A 23,583-nucleotide genomic window follows, 5' to 3' on the forward strand; every position below is an offset into this window, starting at 1 on the left:
TCGGGAATACTTCCGAAACATATACTTCCAAATCATAGAAGATTGAAATCCGAAAGGGTGTAAATCAGTGATACTGTGACCCTTTATTGCGCTAAATATGCACCGCAGCTTTTCCTGATCTAATTTTTTATTTTAAATAAAGGGATAGAGTTGCATCCTATAAATTTCAGTTCGTTAATTCGAATGGCACCATAAACCAAAACCTGTGACTTAAACTTTTAGTTCCTTAATTAGATTCCAATGGCTATACTTTCTATCTTAGCGTTGCCTTCCAAATCCTCCCTTCACAAACCGCTGACCAGTTCTACTCATGACCTCAAGCCTTTCTCTACAACAATCCCAACTTTTGGAATGTGTGACGGAAAGCCGTGACAACTTCCATCACCATGTGTTCCATAATCGCTGTATCGGATGCTGGTGTAAAGAGACGGAGACGACGGTTTTTATTTTGTAGACTATAGAAAAGTAAATGCTCGCTGACATATCAGGCATTTATTTTTCGTCTTTTTTTTCGAGGCTGCTATCTCGATTCAGATACTGTGAGAGAGCGAAAAGTAAATACCTGACATGTCAGCCAGCATTTACTTTTCTATAGTCTACGAAATAAAAGTTTCCATAAAAAAAACGCATAGCGAATCATCATTCCAACCTCTGGGGCGACGACTTCGTACAGGCTCTCTCCACACATTATGACGTAATTTTCAACTTATTCTTCAATACATATTTCTCCTTTTGAAGCTAAAGAAATAACTATTTTTTTCCTCTATATTTACTGTGCTGAATGTACATGGGTCAGGAGCCTTCATACCGTGAACGTGCAGAGAGACTTATCAAGGAAGTGAAAGAGATGTTCACTGAAATTGAAGATGGACTATCAATCACTCCCCTCAATGATCTGCTTTCACGCCTTTCCATGGTCGATAGCATCGAACGTTTGGGAATCGATAGGCATTTCAAAGTGGAGATCAAATCAGCGCTGGATTATGTTCACAGGCCAGTCATCATAGCCTCATCATCATTATTTATTTCTGCTTTATATATTATGGCATACACATGATTAAATTGATTTCACGTACAGTTACTGGAGCGAGAAACGCATCGGATGTGGCAGAGAAACTGCTGTTAGTGATCTCAACTCAACTGCACTGGGGCTTCGAACTCTTCGACTACACGGGTACCCGGTGTCTTCAAGTAGGTAGATCCGTCGTATAATTTCCTTTATGATTGAATAGATTTGCTAATACAATCATAGATTTGATAATACATGAATATCAGGTGTTTTGGAAGAATTTAAAGACGAGAAGGGGCAGTTTGCCAGTTCTTCCATTCAAACAGATCAAGGAGAGATCCGAACTGTTTTCAATTTATTTCGGGCATCGCTCGTTGCTTTTCCATATGAGAAAGTTATGGAAGACGGTCAAATATTTTCTACGATATACTTGAAAGAATATCTAGAAAAGATTCCGCTATCCAGTCTTTCACGACAGGTGAGGCAGGGAAATTGATAAGAAGCAATAAAAAATGATAAATAAATTTCGGTAGTAAATTTCTTTGGGCGTCTATCTTTTTGACGGCTTCTTTACAGAGTTTTTGGAAAAAAAAAGGAGCGATTCTGATGTGATGTACATTTGCTAATTTACAACAAGCGTTTTATAATAATGTGAATTTTGTGGCTGCAGATAGAATACGTCATGGAATATGGTTGGCACACAAACCTTCCACGATTGGAAGCAAGGCATTACATGGACGTCTTTGGATATAATGAGTAGGACATTTATCTCACTGGCCATTTAATTTCCGCGACTTCAACTGATTTTAATTTATAGATTTTTCTAGTAGGTATTTTATAGATTTTTGTCTTTATGTTGAAAACGATCCTGCTCTCATCCTGAAATAGTCAGCCAATCTAACTTTATTTCCTGTTTAAGCAGTGAGGCTTGCCTTTTTAACTTTCTACCACAGAACTCCGTTTTTAAATGGTTTAGTTTCCCTATGGTATTTCCACTTAATACTAGTTGGACTTTTGTTTACAGAATGCCATGGATGTCATACGTGGACACCGAAAAACTTTTAGAACTTGCAAAATTGGAGTTCAATATATTTCACTCCATACAAGAAAGAGAGTTAAAACATATCTCCAGGTGATGAGCTTTCCTACTGGATTATATTTTCTTCTTACACAAAATCTGGGTGTCAATAGTCTAATGATTTCCAATATTCAATAGCAAAATATAATCGTTTGTCATTAGATGGTGGAAGGATTCAGGCTTCTCTCAAATGAATTTTGTTCGCCACCGTCATGTCGAATACTGCACTTTGGCCTTGCGATTGATCCTCAACATTCTGCATTCCGAGTCAGTTTTGCCAAAATGTGTCATTTTGTCACTGTTCTGGATGATATCTATGACACCTTCGGAACGATGGAAGAGCTCCAACTCTTCACAGCAGCAGTTAAGAGGTGGTAACAGCAGTGAAAAACTTTGAGAAGAATTTTTTCTTGCTCTTAAAATGCCTATACAGCGATCAACTGATTTGAGCAAAATTTGTTCTTACGATTGCATATGATCAGATGGGATCCATCAGCGACAGACTCCCTTCCAGAATACATGAAACAAGTGTACACAGTGCTTTATGAAACCGTAAATAAAATGGCACAAGTGGCGAAGAAGTCTCAAGGCCGAGATACCATCAACTATGCTCGACACGCTGTATGGTTAATAATGGTTAATAAGGATTCTTACATATATTTGAACAATGATTTGGCCACGTTGGTGATTAGTTAATTTGCTTTGCTTGTGTATGTGCAGTGGGAAGACTATCTTGATTCGTATATGAAAGAAGCAGAGTGGATCTCCACTGGTTGTCTTCCAACATTCGAGGAGTACTACGAAAATGGCAAGATTAGTTTTGGTTATCGTATATCCATGTTACAACCAATCCTCTCGATGGACATTCCTTTTCCTCACCACATCCTACAGGAAATCGACTATCCATCGAGGTTCAGTAGCCTGGCGGCTGGCATCCTTCTACTTAAAGGTGACACTCGCTGTTACCAGGTATGACATATATCAAACCAAATTCAAATAGAAGAAGTTTTACGTGGCATTGAACCACTAATTTTAAGGAGATTTCATTAGAATATAAATGCTGACATTGGCATGGCTATTGCAGGCAGATAGTGCCCGTGGAGAAGAAGCTTCATGTATATCATGTTATATGAAAGAGAATCCCGGATTAACAGAGGAAGATGTTGTCAATCATATCCATGCCATGGTCGATAACTTAATCAAAGAATTAAATTGGGAGCTTCTCAAACCAGAGAAACATGCTTTTGACGTCTGCAGAGCTGTTCATCATGGCTACAAACACCGAGATGGCTACAGCTTCGCAACCAATGAAATAAAGGATTTGGTAATGATAACCGTTCTTGAACTTGTGCCTCTGTAATCACACGTTAGACCTAAAGAGATAACCGTATGCACTTTCTTGCCTGATTGTGTGCTGGATTATATGTACCTAATGATGAAGGTTGCTTATGAAGTTAAGATAGGTCGATGAGTCGCACCTTCTTCAATTTCTGTATCCTGCCACTATTTAAACAAGTGCCACTGGTGTAGCGGTAGTCCCTGCGGATTTGCAATTTCAGGACAAAAATGTTTTGTTGCGTTGCTTGGATGTAGGGATTAATATGCCTTTTGTTGCGTTGCTTGGATGTAGGGATGAATATGCCTTGTTAATTTGATCTAAATTTAATTGGGCAATGCTATGTTTTGTTGTGTGGCTTGGATGCAGGGATGAATATGCCTTGTTAATTTGATCTAAATTAATTGGGCAATGCAACTAACAGGTAGAGAGAGGTAGCTCTTTCAAAACCTTCAACAATGCCCATCTACACATCAAATAAATACAACTAATTTGCCTGAATCCGTGTTTGTACCAGAAATTTTAACTACAAAGGAAACACATTTACAGTTTTCAAATTTATAAGCAAAGGCAAAGCATTTATAATTGTCAAATTTAAAAGCGACAGAAGACCTCAACAATCAAGTGGCCTCCAAGTAATGTTGAAAGTGTTCATTTATGACTGATTAAAAGACACACTAATCGTACATTTGAAAGTTGCCACACTTCCTGATCCAGTTTGGGTGTAGAGTATTGGAAGACCTCAACAATCAAGTGGCCTCTAAGTAGTGTTCATTTATGATTTATGACTGATTAAAAGACACATTAATAGTACATTTGAAAGTTGCCACACTTCCTGATCTAGTTGGGGTATAGAGTACAACCCCAGAAGCTCCCTCAGAATATCTGGATTGGGTTTCCTCGAATAAGCTTATAAAGAAAGTGGATCCTAAAAGGTCAAATGATTGGAGTGGGTTTTCTCGAATAAGCTTATAATAAAAGTGGATCCTAAAAGGTCAAATGATGGGCTTCCTGCTACTCTTCATATTTTGGTGTTGCTTAACAAGTCACATATATAAAAAAGTAAAATTTTGTGCCCTACCAAAATGCAAAAGTTGTTCGATCATGACAATATTATGATCCATGTTTAAGTTGAAACGGAATGTTTAATCTTTGCATATGTAGAACTAAAGTTTTACCAGAAATTCATTTTGTAGCAATCCTATTGAAGCTTTGACATAGCCTTTGCTTCTTCATTTCAAGTCAAGATTAGCAGACATGATAGAAATTTTGACCACCTCCTCTTGGGCTTGGAAACTTGTGATTTTTCTTCCTTCTTAGAAATTTGTTCATTCCTGTACTTCACAAACTCCAAAAGAGCAAAGAAATATGATCTGGATGGTTTGAAAGACCAAATATATATGTTGAACATTGACATTGTACATTACCTAAGCTCCCATTTCAGTTACATGCTTTGGAGGCACTTCAAGTGGGGTCTCTTCTACTTTAAACACTCGAAGTTTATTTAACATAGCAAATGAAACTGAAAGGAACTTTATTTGATTTCTACTAATATCTAACTCCTCAAGCATTTCAAGATTGCCTATGGACCAACGAAGGGACTGCTGTAGTTACAAGAGGTTACTAAACAAGAAAGAAAATGAAACTAAATACAACCACACAAGTAAAAACTCAAGATTTACGTGGTAAAACCTTGACAGGGTGTCAAGGAAACATCCATGATGCAAGGGATTGGAATTTATATTTAATCAATAAATGATTCTCCATTACAATAGTTCGTGCATTCATCAGTTTTATATGAGCCTCCTCAATTACATAACTGTTGTTTCGGTATAAAATTAACTTGTGAATAACTAATACAATTTTACCCAAATTTACATTAATTAGTTGTCAATTTCCAACAAACTCCACCTTGACAACAATTTTCCTAATCCCTTGCCCATGCCCATTCATGATCTCTTCTGCAAGCCAAGAGAAGCTAAACACCATCGCAGCTTCTCTACTGTAACTGGCTTTGTGAATATGTCTACACAATTCTCTCGTGTATGGACCTCTTGAAGAGCTATTTTTCCGCCATCGATCACATGTCCCAGAAAATGATACCTTACATCAATGTGCTTGGTTATGCTGTGATAAGTATGATTTGTAGCCAAGTGAATAACACTCTGACTGTCACAAAGTACATTCACTTTCTCCTGCGTCCTTCCAATCTCATCAAGTAAATCCTTTAACCAGATTGCTTCTTTAATGACATCTAAAGCAACTATATATTCTGCTTCGGTAGTGGAAAACGCAACTGTCTCTTGAAGCTTTGAAATCCAACTAATTGCTCCACTTGCAAGAGTAAAGACATAACCTGTAGTAGATCTTCTTTTGTCTAAATCACCTGCATAATCAACATCTACATATCCACAGAATGATCCTTGACTACCATTAGAGATGATGCAATGGTCACTTGTGCCTCGTAGATATTGAAGCACCCATTTCACTACTCACCAATGTTCTTCACCTGGGTATGCCATGAACTTGCTGATAACTCCAACTGCATGTCAAATGTCAGGTCTTGTAGATACCATTGCATACATTAAGTTGCCTACAACATTTACATATGGCACATGAGACATATACTTATTTTCTTCATCAGTTCTAGGATTCAAAACTGAAGAAAGATTAAAATGGGAAGCTAATGGAACAATAATAGGTTTCACATTCTTCATACAGAACTTTTCAAGTACTTTCTCCACATACTTCTGCTATGATAACCAAAGCTTACCATTTTTCATGTATCTGTGTATCTCCATGCACAAGATATGTTTTTCTCCTTCAAGATCCTTCATATCAAAGGTCCTAGAGAGCTGAGCCTTTAACTTGTTGATCTCTTGCATGCTTTTGCTTGCAATAAGCATATGGTCAACATACAAAGCTAAGATAATGAATATGCCATTGAAACTCTTGAAGTATACACAATGATCATACTCACTTCTAATAAAGTTCTGGCTCACCATGAAGGAGTCAAACTTCTTGTACCATTGTCTAGGAGACTGCCTTAGACCATACAATGATTTCCTGAGCTTGCAAACTAATCTTCTGCTGCGACCTTGTACAAAACCTTCTGGTTGTTCCATATATAACTCTTCACTCAAATCACCATGTAGAAAAGTTGTTTTAACATCTAACTGTTCTAACTGAAGGTTAAGTAATGCAGTTAGTGCCAACACAGTATGAATAGAAACAAGTTTTATAACTGGTGAAAAAATATCATGAAAGTTGATACCTTCAACCTGAGAATACCCTTTTGCTACCAGTCTCGCCTTATAATTTTCGATACTTCCATCAACTTTCTGTTTCAGTTTGAAGACCCATTTTACATTCAACAACACTTCTCCTTTCAGGAAGTTCTACAAGATCCCAGGTATTGTTCTTGGCTAAGGAATCCATTTCTTGTTCCATAGCTGTTTTCCATTTTTCGCTATCCGTATCATCTACTGCTTCCTGATAACAAGAAGGTTCCCACTCTTTAGTAATCAAAGCAAAAGATGAAGCAGAATCTTCATACCTTTTGGGAGTTTTTCTTTCCTTTGTAGACCTTCTTAGAGTGACTAGTTGATGAACTGGTTCAAAAACTTCAGCAGTATCTTCAACACCTTTTTCTCCAAAAGTCTCATCTTCCTTTTGACTTTCACAGAGAGGTCTAGCCTCCAATTGAATTTGTTGATTTAGCGATACTTGTTCCTGTTGAATTCTTTCAACATTTGATTTTAACAGAGAAGATTGATCAAATGTTACATCTCTACTAATGACTCTCTTCTACGATGTAGGATCCCACAACGTGTATCATTTCACCACATAGTCATATCCAACAAAGACATAACATTTCGATTTTGGATCTAATTTTGAACGTTGATTTTTAGTAATAAGAGCATAAACATCACAACCAAATATCCTTAAATGTGAATAATCACAAGACTGACCTCACCAAACTTCTTCAGGAATTTTACATTTAATTGCTCTTGAAGGTGATCTGTTAACTAAATAACAAGCAATGGATATTGCTTCTGCCCACAACTCCTTTTGCAGGTTAGCATTGTTGATCATGCTTCTGACTCTTTCCATAAGAGTCTGATTCATACATTCAGCAACACCATTTTTCTGAGTATAAAGATCAGTTTTGTGTCTAACAATTCCTTCATCCTTACAGTATTGTTCAAATTCTATTGAATTAAATTCACCACCGTTGTTAGTTCTTAAACATTTAATTAATATGTCTGTTCTTTTCTCTACCATTTCTTTAAATTGTTTAAAGATATTGAATACATCAACTTTCTTTTTCAACATAAATACCCAAACTTTACGGGAGAAATCATCAATAAACATTAAAAAATATAGAGAACCTCCATATGATACAATAGGAGATGGTCCCCACAGATCAGAATGAATATAGTCTAAAATATCTTTACTATTATGATTTCCAGTTTTAAATCTTTGTTTACACTATTTTCCATACACACAATGTTTATAGTAATCCAACTTCAAAGATTTCAGATCAGGAAGTGATTTAAGTTTCATCAATACCTGAAGACCTTTCTCGCTCATGTGACCCAATCGCTGATGCCATAGGCGAGTACCTTCTTCTTCTTTTTCTGACACAATCGCTACTTCACTGACCTGAGTACTTCCTTTGAGTCTGTAAAGATTTCCGACCTTTTCTGCTTTCATAAAAACTAGGGCGCCTTTAGAGACTTTTAGCACTCCATTCTGACTTGTAAACTTATAACCATCTGAATCCAACACTCCCAAAGAAATCAAAATTTTATTCAATTCAGTTAGATGTCTAGCACTAGTTAATTTTCTAACTATGTTATTGTACATTTTAATCCTGATATTTCCCATCCCAATAGTCTGACATGATACATTATTACCCATAAACACAGAACTACCATTTACATCTTCATATGAAGTAAACCAATTTTTGTGTGGACACATGTGATGAGAAGCACCAGAGTCTAACAACAAACTTTCAAAACCCTGAGAGACATTACATACAGTTAAAGTTTCATCTATCATACATAATTCTTCAGCAGATAAAACTTCATTTGTCATACTTGAATCAACCTAATTTGCTTCCTTCTTCGGGTTATCAGACTCTTTTCATTTCCAACAATCTTTCTTAAGGTGTCCAATTTTGTTGCAGTGCCAACATTTTGCCTTGCACTTCTTTCCCTTTGATTTAGATCTGGAAAACCCCCTTGTTTTTTCTCCTCTTTCCTTTGACCGTCCTCTAGCTATCATGGCTTCTAGTGTAGCTATTTCAGTATTGGATTTCCTTGGTACTTCTTCAGACAAGAGAGCTCCCACAACTGATTCAAATTTGAAAGAATCAACGGTGCTCAAACTGACTAAAGTTACGAAGTGGTCCCATGACTCGGGCAGAGAACACAACAAGGTTATAGCTTTCTCATCTTCCTGAATTTTAACTTCCATATCTGATAATGGGAATATAAGTGTATTAAAATAATTTAAATGCTCTGCAACTTTTGAACCCTCCTTCATTCGAAGAGTGTACAATTGTCTTTTCAAATAAATTCTATTAGTTAACAACTTTGTCATATATAGTTTTTCCAGTTTTTCCCATAACCCTGAAGTTGTACTCTCTTCAACAATGTTGAAGAGAACTTCATCTGCCAGGCATAACCTGATGGTACTGAGAGCTCGGGCATCCAAGTCCTCCCTAATTTGAATCTTTCATGCTACCAGATTTCTTATTTGCCTCGTCGAAAGCTTTGTGCAACCCTTGTTGCACCAGCAAATCCCTAACTTTCAGTTTCCAAAGAGCAAAGTTGTTCTTGCTGGTGAATTTCTCCACCTCGAACTTTACATTCGTCATCTTGGCCATTTCTTTCCTCCTAGGGTTTTGGTCTTTCAACTAGGGTTTCTTTCAAAAAAATTATTTTGATTTTCTTCTTCCAACAAAGGATTTTCCATGCTTTTAATTTTCCCTACTTTAATTTTCTCGAAAAATTTCACAAATTCCCCAACAAATAAAAAATTCAGAGTTTTACTTTCCCAATTTTTTTTAATTGAATTAGAAAACCTACAAATTCCCTTTTGTTTAATTTCAGTTTCCTGGGAAAAAAATCCTTTGTTCTTCAATTCAAAGAAACCTTTTAACAAACCCTGAATTTATTCACAAATTTTGTTGAAAGAGAAAAAAACATACCTGGCCTCCACAGTGAGAAACAATATTGGTTTTCCTTCAAAAATCCTCTTCATGCAGTATTTGCACACCGGACTGCCAACGATGGACAACGTTCCACCAACAATGAATGCTTTGCGGCACCAATGATGAATTCTCTATGGCTTTGGAGAGGCCAGCAGCTTCAACATAATTCCCAGCGGCTTCAATGCAATTCTAGGCAGCTCTAAATAGAACGTTCCACCAGCGATGTGACCTCTGCATTCACCTCCAAAGATGATCACACAGAGGGTCTTTACTCACGGAGGGAGTCTTGATGCACTAGCCATTGCTATTGCTACGTAGAGACTGGCCATCGTGTTTGCTACGCAGAGCAGAGACTGACCACTGCTTTGCTACAAGCACATGGGGTTCGGTCAATCACCTCTTGCATCGAAGTCACAACACTGTGATTTCACCTTTGAGTCTTCACGCATTGGCCACCATTTTTGCTACGCAGAGACTCAAGTTCTGGTTTGGTAGTGTAGACTCCTCCTCGCTCCTCCACGGTTCTGTGTTTTACATGCAGAGAGCAGAGACACAGGTTCTGGTTTGGCAGCGTAGACTCCTCCTTGCTCCTCGATGGTTCTAGATTTTACACATAGAGAGTAGAGACACAGGTTCTGTTTTGGCAGCATAGACTCCTTTTTATTTACACGCAGAGAGTAGAGTTCGTTCCACGCTCCTCCTCCTTGCATACAGGCTCCGATACCATTTGTAGTTACAAGAGGTTACTAAATAAGAAAGAAAATGAAACTGAATACAACCACACAAGTAAAAACTCAATATTTACGTGGTAAAACCCTTACAGGGTGTCAAGGAAACATCCACGGGGCAAGGGATTGGAATTTCTATTTAATCAATAAATGATTCTCCATTACAATAGTTCGGGAATTCATTAGTTTTATATGATCCTACTCAGTTACATAACTGTTGTTTCGATATAAAACTAACTTGTCAATAACTAATAGAATTTTACCCAAATTTACATTAATTAGTTGTCAAATTCCAACAACTACAAGTCAACAAAATTTCTGCCAACATTTAGTTCTACTGATATCTAACTCCTCAAGCATTTCAAGATTTCCTATGGACCAACGAAGGGATTGCAAGTCAACAAAATTTCTGCCAACATTTAGTTTGACAAGACTAGTAGCAAAGAACAAGCTTTTGGGTATTGACTCCAGTTCATTGAAGCTCACATCAAGTTCTTTCAAACTTGATAAAGAAGCCATAGTAGTTGGTAGGCTCTTTTATTCTGTTATAGTGCAGTGTTAGGACTTTTGAAGGCACAAGCTTTCCAACTGCCTCTTGCAATGCTTTGAGGTGATTGAAATAAGTTCGCAATTCAATGAGAGCAGTAAATTGGTCAATTGTATATGGTAGTTCCTCTATCTCATTTGTCTCTACATTTAGGCTTTTCAAGTTGGTCATCTTCCCAATAGACTCTGGTGGTGAGGACTGCTAGTTTGTACTCAGGTTAAGATTTGTAAGACTAGAAAGATCCCTAATTGAGGGAGGAAAACTCTTCAAGTGGTTGCCGTGTAAATCTAGATTAGTCAGGCTTGAAATCTCCTCAATGGAATCAAGAAGACTATGCAATTGATTTGAAGGCAAGTCTAAATTTGTTAACCAGGAAATATTTCCTATGGAACTAGGAAGTGTCACAATATAGTTCTTAGACAAATTGACTTGGACAAGGTTGCTAACCTTTCCAATTGAATTAGGGAACCACTCAAGCTGTTCCACTAATCTTCCTCGAAGATCCATATTCTCGGCAATTAGACTGAGTTTTTGTCCATTGTCCCCTCTTTAAATCACCATCAAAACAATTACTAATTCAGGCACCTTGGATTCAGTTGCACAAAAATATGAAAAGTACATAATTATTTGACAAGAACTATTTTGGTTAACAAAGAAATTTGTGGCCACGACTCATGCAAATTGCAATCCCAAGTTCATGGATCACAATTCAACCACCATTCCCAAGGATGGAATAACATGGTTGGGTGGGAAACTATAAAAGTAGAAAATAAAAGATCTTGATAATAATGAGACAAACTATCTTGAAAAGCTTATTTGAACTGGAATTTATTTATCCTCACCATCTGCATTTAAAAGAGGCTTCAAGGTATTGGCTTACCCTAAGATTGGGCACCCTGTAAAATGATGTTGCATCGCTGTGGAAAGACTCAGGAAACCGAGAAATCAGAAAATATGTTTCATATCAAAAATCAAAGAAACTGATATTTTCCCAGAGAGAATCGAAGTTTCACGTGCTACATGGCATATATATAACATATATTATAAATTTATATGAGTTTCAATATGTTAATATAACTATTATCTAGCCTAGCAACTTATGTTCGGTTGTTGCCATTACTCAATATGAATTATTCCGTCGACATAGCTAATTATAAAATCTAATTATTCTATCGACATAGCTAATTATAAAATCTATTGCTAATACAGTTACAACAGTATTCAAACAAATCTTACATATGTTGAGATATTAAGTTCCTCATCGTAGGCTTTGCGCTTGATCGCTAATTATTAAACATTACTTCACTTTAGCGTGGCTGATTGTTTATAGGACCATTTATTTACAGAACTCGAATTATTGATACGATATCAAAGTTTAATGTTTTTTTGGTTTTGTTTTTTCATTTTTCTAATATGAGCATCATTCACGGAAACATATTCTGGCCACCTGGCCAACCCACAATGTGAATGGTTTCCCACATCTACTTGTTGGCTGGCACATATCTAGACCAGAGAAAAACATTCCAGACAACCTGCGCTCATATTTAGAGGGAGCCATTATTGATTTAAAAAGATAAACCACACGTCTATTTATTAAAACATGGTTGGTACTAGAAGGCTTTGATGAGCGAATCAAAGATATGGGCCTGGGTTTGCTCTGTTATATCCTAACCCTAACTGGAAGATCTCGAAGAGAGCCATGAAAATAGTGTCATCAGTCAATAATACTATTGTGTGAGTGGCTCACTACTTGAGGAAATTCATAGCATTACTCATGAACCAAAGGAAGCATACAACTACATCTGGTTCTCTAATCCCTGTTATTTATCTAGGTGATGTGCATTATTTCTCTGGCCTAATCAACCTGTTGATTGGAAAGGGAAGCAAGGTGGTTGTTCCCGCTGGTAGCAATGGCAATTAAGAAGGTTGAGATTTAGGCTGTCCACACCTATTCTTTGGCTACTTTTGCTTTCATTAGCCTTAGAGTGCTATGCCTTCTCCTATGTGTGCTATGAAAAAGTGATTTCCATAAGCTATTACAAGGACATATATTTCTATGTTATATCCTAACCCCAATTACAAGCTCTGGAAGAGAGCCATGAAAACTGTTTGTTGGGCACCTGAAGAAAATTTCATTATCCATTGTCAAAATGTTTCATTATCCATTGTCAAAATGCACATTGAATTTTCCACTGCACAAAATGTGTTTCTCAAATAGCAGAATTAAATGTGTTTCAAGCATCTTGAAAATGGTGCAGATGATGATGGTTTCCTTTAAAGCTCATATCAATGAATTGTAGGTAAGTTTCGTAGAACCATTTTCCAATTCCATGTCTCGAGACTCTTTCCTTAATTCTACAATGAATATGGCATTATATGTTTGAAGCAGGGTTTGTGTTCGAGAGGCACCTGAATATATATTTTAGAAATTGGGTATTGTAGTTTTCATTTTTTATATTTGGGTTAATAACGAAGACCCATATAGAGCTAAGTTTGGTAGACCTAGCATAGAGCCAGGTCTGGTACACCTTGGGGCGAGAAGCTTCGTAGGGTATTGAAACATTGTTTCTTTCTAAAAGACCTCATTAAATGTCCCTATCTTAGAACTTTGCTTCTTTGGATGGAATTCTGGATGGAAAAATGAAAAGGTTTGTATGGATTTAATGGTAGGTTTCTAGCAATCTCGAATGGCATGGAAAGGATTTTGCAGAAGCTAGCAGCATTGCCTGTTATGAGAAGTTTCACACCCAGAATGCCTATTTATGTTCTATGCTATACCGAATGGAAGAAAGCTGACATTCTCTGTTGTGTGAAACTTCACACGCAGAATGCCTGTTAATGTTCTTTGCTATACTAAACAAAGGAAATTCAAGGCCAAAGCAAGCCATGAGAGCTAGCTGAGGTTATGGAGGGGTTGTAGTTGTAGTGTGAGACGCGCAGTGACATCGTCCCGCCTAGTTTAACACCCTAGGTCCACTACATATGAGTTTGACAGACTCCATTTTAGGCCCTCACCCATCGATTCCTCTTGATCTTGCTGGCTAGTAGTCAACCCCATGGGATTTAGACTAGTATGATAGATTAGATAAACCACAACTAACATGCCATGTTCCTCCAAAATGCTAATTAGATATAGTGGGTTTCAGTTTGGGAATCACCAAGCTCACTAATTAATTAGTTGGGTAGGAGCTTTAGAATGCTCAACTAAATTCGAAACAGATGGATAGGAGGTTAGAGACGTTAATGGCGGAAAAAAGGGGAACAAATAAAAGGGCCATGAAGGCATAGATTTCAGAAAAGAAAAGGAACCAGAAGAGGGAGGCAGAAACAAGACTAGATACTATTACTAGCTATATAGATTCATTTTAACTTTTAATATGAAAATTTGCAGAGTGAAAAATTGTAAATAGATTTATTTACAGAGTGAAATTTTGAAAATTTATTGAAACTTTCTAGACATAGTAAAACATACCATATCATTTGTATGAGTCGTTGTCTGCTAACTGAAGGGCTACAAAATTTATTGAAACTTTCTAGACATTGTAAAACATACCATATCATTTGTATGACTCGTTGTTGCTAACTGAAGGGCTATGAGAAATATCTTCCAGCATGAGAAATATGTATGAAAAAGAATGCAATAGTTTCTTACTTTCAGGATTTGTTGCTACAATTTAATTGTTTATGTTCTATTGTTCTTCTTGTTGTTCTTCATGTTCCATAATTGGTTTGGAGTTTTTTCAAAGAGGCACAAAACAAATTTTTCTGCACCTCTGCAATTTGCTAACTCAACCTCTACAATCTGCTAACTGAAGGGATATGGCATATCTTTATGTTATTTTCATGTGATATTCTGGTGCAATCTGCTAACTCAACCTTTGCAATCTGCTAACTAAAGGGATATGGCATATCTTTTTGTTATTTTCATGTGCTATTCTAGTGTGCTGAAGGGCTAACTAAAGGGATATGACATATCTTTCTACTATTCTAGTGCGCTGAAGGGCCAACTAAAGGGATATGACATATCTTTCTACTATTCTAGTGTGCTGAAGGGCCATGAGACTAAAGGAGTATTTTTTGGAGTATCTTTCAGTGATTCTAGTGCACTGAGGAGAATAATCAGGAGTCTACAAAGCAAACAATAAGCAACAAGAGCACGAGGGATCTTGTGTTATTTTAGCAGTTGTGGGAAGCATGACAGCATGACAGATGCTTGTGTTGTTTTGGCAGCTATGGGTGTTTTTTGGCAGCTGTGGCAAGCCTAACAGATGGTTAACATGCCTAACATGCCATCAACCACTTACACAACTGTTTGGTCAATTTAGTGTGTCCTAAATTGCTATTTAAAATTTCAATCCGGGAGTTGTAAACTGCTGAAGTGAAGTGCACTGTATATGCAAGATAACCGATTTCTTAGTCTTTTGTTGTTTTTGAGTTTTTAGTTTGTTTTTGGGTTTATCTTCTGTGGATTCCCTAGTGTGAGATGGTGAAATTGAAAGTCAAGTATGGATGGTAATGGTGATTTCTACAATGATTCAAGAATGGATGGTAATGGTGATTTCTACAATGATTTTCCAAACTTTAAAGTTCTCAAAAAGAAGGTGTCAAACTGATTGTGATGAAATCAATTCTCAAAGGAAATAAATGTACCAAAACAGTGAACTAGTGACAATGGCCTAGTATCGTTACTGCTGTATGAAAAGAAAATAAAAACTGAACTCAAAGCAACTCAAAGACTGAAAGAAAATCAAACTAAATCACACTACTTCAACCCACATTCTGACCCTTCACCATTCGACTTGATCCGGCTATAGGAAGTAATCATAAACAAGCTGAGTAATATGATATCTAAATTGTAGGAAATCAAATTGCATAAAAGGAAACTAAGATTTAACTACTCATTAATATTTCAATTCTTGAAAATGACATAAGTAATTTAATCTCTAACTTGCAGGAAAGCAAACTAAATCATACTACATCAAATAATATTCTGATTCCTCACTAATTGAGTCACTTGGCTATAGGAAGGAAATCATAAACAGATGAGTGATATGATATCTAAGTGGCAGAAAAGTAAATAAGCAAAGCAAAACTGAAAGAAATGACAATGCTGGAATTAAAACTCAGTAAATGAATCAGCAGAAAGGACAAGATGATCTCATGTCAGTAGTCATTAAAAATATGTAAATTTGCCCGGGCTGCCTACAAGAACCTGTAAGAAAAGTATTGATCAGCTAATAGTCATGAGAAAACATAAAAGAAAATATGGACAACAGTTAATCATGAATATCAGAACAACGTAATATATACAAGCAATGATTATAAAAGAAGTAAACGAAAGCAAGTGAGAAACTATTCAATAAATACAGATCCTTAGTGTACAAGGGCCCTCTGCAACCTCAGCCAGTCAATACTCAGTCACAAATCGAATTCAAGAATGTTGTCTTCTCATATATTAAAGTGCAGTAATAAGACAAAAGTAAAGCACGGTACAATGGGCTTATAACAATAGTCAAAATTACATCTGAAAAGCTAACTATCCAGCGTATACCAACGCGTTATTTATAAGTGAAAATGCTGCAAATAATTCCTAGATTCTACGCTGCCAAACAGACACGTAAATCTCCACGGCTTGAGATCTAGCAGTATGGAAATTATGACAGTTAAATCCATGAAGTGGTGGCTGCTCGATTCAGTTCACGGGTTGATCCACAGGTGTGCCAACACCTCCGGAAATTGAGGATCGTGCCACGCAAACCTTCACATGGGCAAAACAGAGTCGTGCCACTGCAAAACTCTTGGTTTGAACCCTCATTTGATCGTCTTTGACCATGGCTGTTTGTGAGTGATTCGGCTGAACTAAGGGGACACGCTCCATGTACATGTCACTTGCAGCTTGCCCATGTGGCCGGTTTCTCCATTGGACACCTGTAACATAGTCTTTAACAAAATGGCTGCGGAAACTTGAGCTGGCTGTGGAAAGTGACAAGTTTCCGCAGTTGCTTGAACAAAAATCTAAATCAAACAACAGTCATAAACATAGTTAGAAAACCATTTCATAAGCTCTTTTTAGACTAATATGCAATGATTTGGCAGCCTGGTGGATCAAATAAATGGAAAAGAAGGCTGAAAAGGTATATAGGGAAGATGCAGGTTTGGGACTCAACATACCCCCACTGTGAAGGTGTTGCATGTCCTCATGCAACCAAAATTTATTCATTCCCCTCTAATCCATATGTTCGGAAGCCTCTGCTAGGACATCTAGCCCTCTTTTCTTCTTATTTGGTGCTACCACCATCCTGGGTTTCCTTATTAGACATCTGAATTTGAGATTGATCAATTCTCTGCTCAATTTTCTGCATTTTTTCTTCAGTTTCTTGTTTTTCTTTTGCCATAGTCCCAAATGAAGCATAGTGTTATCATGAATAATTTTATCTACTTTGCTCTGCTCCTTGAGCGCTTCATTTTCTTTCCTGATATGCCTGTTTAGAACCTCTAATTCAAATACCTCCTGCTTTAAGGATTGAACTTGTGCATCTGGTGTCATGTGGGGCAGAGTGGTACTCGGACCTGCAGCTGATTTTTCTAAAGATTCAAGGTAGTCATATACCTCCTGTTGACTGGGATCTATTTCAGGTGTCTTTCTTGGACTGAGTTCAAAATCTTGTGGAGGAGGAGGACTGCTCTCTAGCTCTGGCCGAGAAGGGCTTTCATCATGTGGAGGACTAGTTTGAATACTTGGTTGAGGACGAGGTGGACTACGGCGAGCTGGAGGTTTCTTGGGTGTTTCCCCACCCAAGTCAATGAAGTGGGGCTGTTTTACTTGTGTTTTACTCCCCTTTCCTCTTAGCCCGGTGCTTCTCCTTAAGTATGGTGGACTAGTACTCCCTTCTTGTATGCTCTGTTTCCCTTTTTCTTTTTTATTTGCTACAGCAGCCTGTTCTTGAAGATGCACTAATCTATCTGACAATGGTTGATAATCTTCCTCTATAGATGGCTCAGGTGATTGGTAGACTTCTTGTATGGTTCTTTTTCCTTTCACTTTTCTTTGTTTCTTGTCTTTAGTTCTATTCTCTTTTTCTTTTTGACCAACTTCTTGAGTTTCTGTAGTAGGAGAGTCTTGGACTATGGCACTCTTTTCTTTTCTCCTACTTTTTCTTGGTTTCTTTGGTGTAGTACTTTTAGATGCCTCAGATGGCTCTTGAAAGTAGTTTCTTATCAAGAATTGTTCCCAGGTATCTTTGTTTTTCTTTAGTTGGTCCTCAATGAGAATCTTTATAAGTCCATGATGATATAGATGAGGTTCTATATTTCCTATGTGTTTTTGGACTGTAATACTCATCTTTTTCAAACTCAACAGTAAGAAATAAGGAAAATTAAGAGTTTGACTCTCTAAGAAATTCATCAACAGTCTAGCATGGTACATGTACATTGAACCAAAGCGTCCTTCGCAAGTGATAAATTTTTGGATAACTAACAGCAGACTGGCCCATTCTTCTTTCAATGCATGAACAAGAATTCCTTTAGTAAACACAGTGGTGTCCATACCTGGGTTTCTTAGCATAATTCTCCATGCATGTTCATCCACGCTTTTGTTTTTGAACCATCGCTCACCTTCCTGGGGTAAGCCTGTGGCAACTGCTACTGTTGTTTCAGTCACCGTGAGCTTCAAGTCTCCAATCTCCACCATTTGGCCATCGAAAAACCATGCAAAAGCTTTGGTTACCTCTTTATTATAGCCCTTAAACTTTTGGATGAAGCGTAACCATTTGGCTTTCTTCCGCAAATCTTTTGCTTGAGGGTAACCTTCTAAATATTTCGGTCCTTCTGGTTCTGCCCTTACTAATTTTCCCATTCCTTCCTCTGTTTTGAATTTCAACTGAAATTTCAATTGCGTGTGAGGGTTTAGCAGAGGGAAGGTGGCTCAGTTGCAGGGTTTATGATAAAATGCAGTGGCTGCAATCGCTAAATGGATAGCAGGTAACGGGAATGCTTTGGGATTACAGGCGGAACAGAGGATGAGCAGCCGCAGTGAGTTCACAAAATGAAGTAAGGACGTATGTGAAGATGGTTTTAATAGAATGGTAAGTGAATGGAGTGAAGTCGAGATTTTTGAATTAACGGCTACGTACGAAATATTACACGTTTTGATGGATGGCTGCAGAAAATGCGGTGGAGAGGAGCCGTAATGGGATAGGTCACATCTCATGAGTATAGTTGGTAAATGAAAGTGCAGTCGACTATGAGTTCAAACCCGAAAATCTATCATGAGACCGTTAAGAAATGAATGCATGATGTGCGAATAATATCGTGGAATGGGAGTGGGTAATGGAGCTATTGTACCGAATCATTTCACATAGTAGAGATTTTATGGTTTGATAACTATGCATAATCATGACTTTAATTTCTATTTGATAAAAATTTTTGCTCATGCTTTTGGAAACCTTGTCATTTCTTGCTCATAGCTTTTAACCAACTGCTATTTCTTGATGTCTTGGAGATGCTCCATGTCTTCATAGCATTTGCTCAATTACACCTGCATTTTCATGATTATTGCACTAACATTTTGACTGTGAATTTGAAACACAGAGTGGTGGTGGCTGCGGAAATCGTTTCTGGCTGCGGAAACTATTTTTGGCTGCGGAAACTGCTTCCAGCTACGAAAAATGAGACAACACCCACTTAGCTGAACAAAGATAGTTAGAAAAGAACTAACTGAGTGAAAATAGTCCTGAAAGGGACTTTTATTGATGAAATGAAAATGAAATGAATGGAATGGAGTGAAATTGAAGCGGAGTGAAGTGAAATGAAAATGAGAATGAAATGGAGTGGAATGGAAAATGAGGTGGAGTGAAGATGGAAAAAGAAGGAGAGAATATTTTTTTTTTGGAAAATATAGAGTGTCAGGTGTCCCTAATTTTCACTCTACATTTTCTGCATAAGACCGCCAATCTGTGATTGGTTTTCAGGCTTATACAATTTTTATTTATTTATTTATTTAACTAAAAGAAACAAAGGCTAGGCTGGTGGGGAAGAAGGATTCTTCTCCACCAGCCTTATTGCAGAATTCTCTTGAAACATTTTGACAAATTCCTCTTTTAAGAGTGGCTTATGATAAATTTTCAATTGGTGGCCATTCACAATGAGAGGAGTTTGAAATTCATCAATGGTCTTGATTCTTACCACTCCATTGTTAAAGACTTCGTCAATCTCATATGGCCCAAGCCAATGGGTCTGAAATTTACCTTTGAAGTCTTTAAACTTGGAATCAAATAGTAGCACCCAATCTCCCTCTTGAAACTTTTTCTCTTTGATATATCTGTCATGCCACTTAGCTCTTTGATGTTGAACTAGATCAGTCCTTAAAATTGCTTCTTGTCTGATCTCATCTAGCTCATTCAGCTGCTTCATTCTGTGCTTTTGGGCTTCTGATAGATTCATCTCCAACTGAAATGCCATCTTGAAAGTCTTGACTTGAAACTCAATGAGGAGCATGACTTCTTTCCCATAAACAAGTTCATAGGGAGAATGCCCTGTTGTATTCCTCCATGTAGTTTTGTAGGCCCACAAGGCTTCAGGAAGCCTCTCTACCCAATCTCTTCTGTGTAGATGGACAGTTTTGGTGATGATGCTCTCAAGAACTTTATTTGTAGACTCCACTTGGCCATTTGCTTGCGGATGGTAAGGAGTAGATTTTCTGTGCTTGATTTTGTATTCTTCCATCATCTTCTCCATCAAGTTAGATGTAAATTGACTTCCCTGAGCTGTCACAATTTCTCTTGGAACACCAAAACGAGTAAAAATATCCTCATAAAGAAAATGAACAACTAAATTTTCAGTGGCAGAAGGCAATGCTTTGGCTTCTACCCATTTAGTGACATAATCAGTGCATACCAATATATACTTCTTCTGTTTAGATGGTGGATTAATGGGTCCAATGAAATCTAAAGCCCATTTTTCAAAGGGTTCGATGAGTACCTGTGGTTGTAATGGCATTTCATTTGAAAGAGTCAGTCTCCCAACTCTTTGGCAGCTGTCACACCTTCTGACGTATTGTTTTGCATCTTTGAAGAGGGAAGGCCAATAATATCCTAAAGAAACGATTTTATAGGCCGTCCTTTTGTCAGCAAAGTGTCCACCGCATGGTTCATCATGACATGCCTTAAGGATGTCAGGCATTTCATCTTCCCGAACACATCTTCTGATCACACAATCTAGCCCTGTTTTAAACAATTCATTAGAAATCCATGAATAATTCGAACTCTCCTGAATAATTCTTCTTTTTTCACTAGGAAATAGATGTGGAGGTAGCTTCCCTATAACCAAATAGTTAGCAATATCTGCATACCAAGGAGTATTAGTAGCTACTGCAAATAAGTATTCATCTGGAAACTTATCCTCTACAGGAGAATCTTCGTTAGTATTTTGGATTCTAGACAAGAAATCAGCTATAGTATTTTGTTTCCCTGGTCTATCCAACACAGTAATATTGAATTCTTGTAAAAGTAAGAGCCATCTTGTAACTCTGCCATTAGTAACAGGTTTATTCATTAGATATCTAATTACAGAATGATCAGTATGGACAAAATTTTCATAGCCTGTTATATAATGTCTAAACTTATTGATTGCATGAAGAATAGCTAAAAACTCTTTTTCAGTCACAGTATAGTTTAACTCGGTGGGAGTCAAATTTTTACTGGTGTAGTAAATGGCATAAGGAACTAAATCCTTTTGACCCAACACAGCTCCTAGAGCTGTATCTGAAGCATTTGTAGAAATATGGAAAGGAATTTTCCAATTTGGCCCTCTCAAAATGGGTGCTTCAGATATTCTTGTTTTCAAAGTTTCAGATGCAGATTGACAATCAGGATCCCATTTGAATTCACAGTCTTTTGTAAGTAATTTGAAGAGTGGAGATGCTATCTTGGTGAAGTTTTCAATAAATCTTCTATAGTATCCAATAAATCCAAGAAAACTTCTAACATTTTTTTGACAATTTGGAATAAGCAACTTGGAGATGACTTCAACTTTTGATCTATCAACTTTAATCCCATCCCCTGAAATATGATGTCCTAAAACAATACCTTCAGTAAACATCATAAAGCATTTTTCATGACTCAATGAAAGGTTTGTGTCTTTACACATTATAAGGACTTTTTCCAAATTCTCTAATGCCTCTTCAAATGAATTACCATAAACTGTAAAATCATCCATATAAATCTCTACACAATCATGGATTAGATCGAAAAATATTCCTAGTACTACCCTTTGAAATGTTGCGGGTGCATTACATAATCCAAAAGGAAGTACTCGGTAAGAAAAAGTTCCCCATGGACAAGTAAATGTGGTCTTATCTTGATCTTTAGGTGCTACCTGAATCTAATTATAGCCACTAAAACCATCCAAGAATGAAAAATACTTTTTGCCTGCTAAAGTATCTAATACCTGATCAATAAAGGGTAAAGGAAAGTGATCCTTCAAAGTTGTTTTGTTCAATTCCCTGTAATCAATGCATACCCTCCATTTACCATTTTTTTTAGGTACTATAACCAAAGGAGAAACCCATCAGCTATCTGAAATTGGATAAATGAAGTTTACATTGAGTAGTTTTTGGAGCTCTTCTTTCACTATCTCCCTAAGGTTTGGATTCATCCTTCTCTGGGTTGTCTGATTGGTCTACTGTTTTCCTCGATGTAGATGTGATGAATGCAAGTTTTAGGGTCAATACCTTTCATATCAGTGTACTCCCATGCAATTGCAGTAGAATGTTTTTGCAAGATTTTGGTTAGCTCTCCCTGTTGTGATCTTTCCAAGTTTTTTTTGATATTCAATGTTTTACCTGGAAAGATCTCAATGGCGGAACTATCAAACTCTTCCATAGAGAAAAGAGACATTTGTCTAGATGATAGATATTCAATGTCAGAATCTAACTGAAATTGTGTGAGGTCATATTCTGAAGATGTTTTAAAGTTTTCTAATGTGTTCAGAATTTGACTATCTTCACTGATTTCAGAAATGGTAAAGATAGGTTGTATCGTATCCTCATCATCAACCCACTCATTATCTCCTATTTCTGTAATTGCTTTTGCTGGAGGATACAGATTGAATTTCTTTGTCAAATTACCATAAGAAAATATACATATCCCCAGACCTACAACTGATAAAAGCATCAGCTGTGGCTAGCCAAGGTCTTCCTAAGATGAGAGGGTGTCCTCCTAAATTACTCTTGGGAGTTAAAATCATGAAATCTACTAGATATTCCCAAGAGTCTAAGGAGACCGAAATGTCTTCTAATACACCATCTGGTTTGATAACTGATCGATCTGGAAGTTGCAGTAAAGTATGTGTAAAAAGAAGATTACGAAGTTTCAGCTGTTCCATAATCTGTCTACTCATAATGTTGATAGCAGCCCCTAAATCAATCAAAGTATTTGGAATTTCTACCCCATTTATATGTGTTTTGACAATTGGACTACCGGGATCTACATACTTCTGCATAGTAATTTTTCCCATCATGGCATCTGCAATTTTTCCTACCAGGTGGATTCTTCTTGTATCTCTTGGTTTCCTTCCTGGTCTTTTAAGACTCAACTCCTTTATTGTTTTTGTTAGAATAGGAATCTCTCTGATGGCTTGTAACAAGGGAATCTTGATACAGACATTCT

The 23,583-nt window shown here is 37.1% G+C and overlaps 2 pseudogenes; one reads left to right on the forward strand and one right to left on the reverse strand.

Annotated features, from left to right (window-relative positions):
- Nucleotides 1–240: 240 nt before the first annotated feature.
- LOC149171493 (alpha terpineol synthase, chloroplastic-like) lies at nucleotides 241–3,447 on the forward strand (annotated as a pseudogene).
- A 1,403-nt stretch (nucleotides 3,448–4,850) lies between these two features.
- LOC149171494 (uncharacterized) lies at nucleotides 4,851–11,425 on the reverse strand (annotated as a pseudogene).
- Nucleotides 11,426–23,583: the final 12,158 nt, after the last annotated feature.

Source organism: Pinus tabuliformis, chromosome 4_2 (assembly GCF_031772625.1).
Source record: "Pinus tabuliformis cultivar Carrire ecotype Pingquan chromosome 4_2, CPIR1, whole genome shotgun sequence".
Lineage (NCBI taxonomy): Eukaryota > Viridiplantae > Streptophyta > Pinopsida > Pinales > Pinaceae > Pinus > Pinus tabuliformis.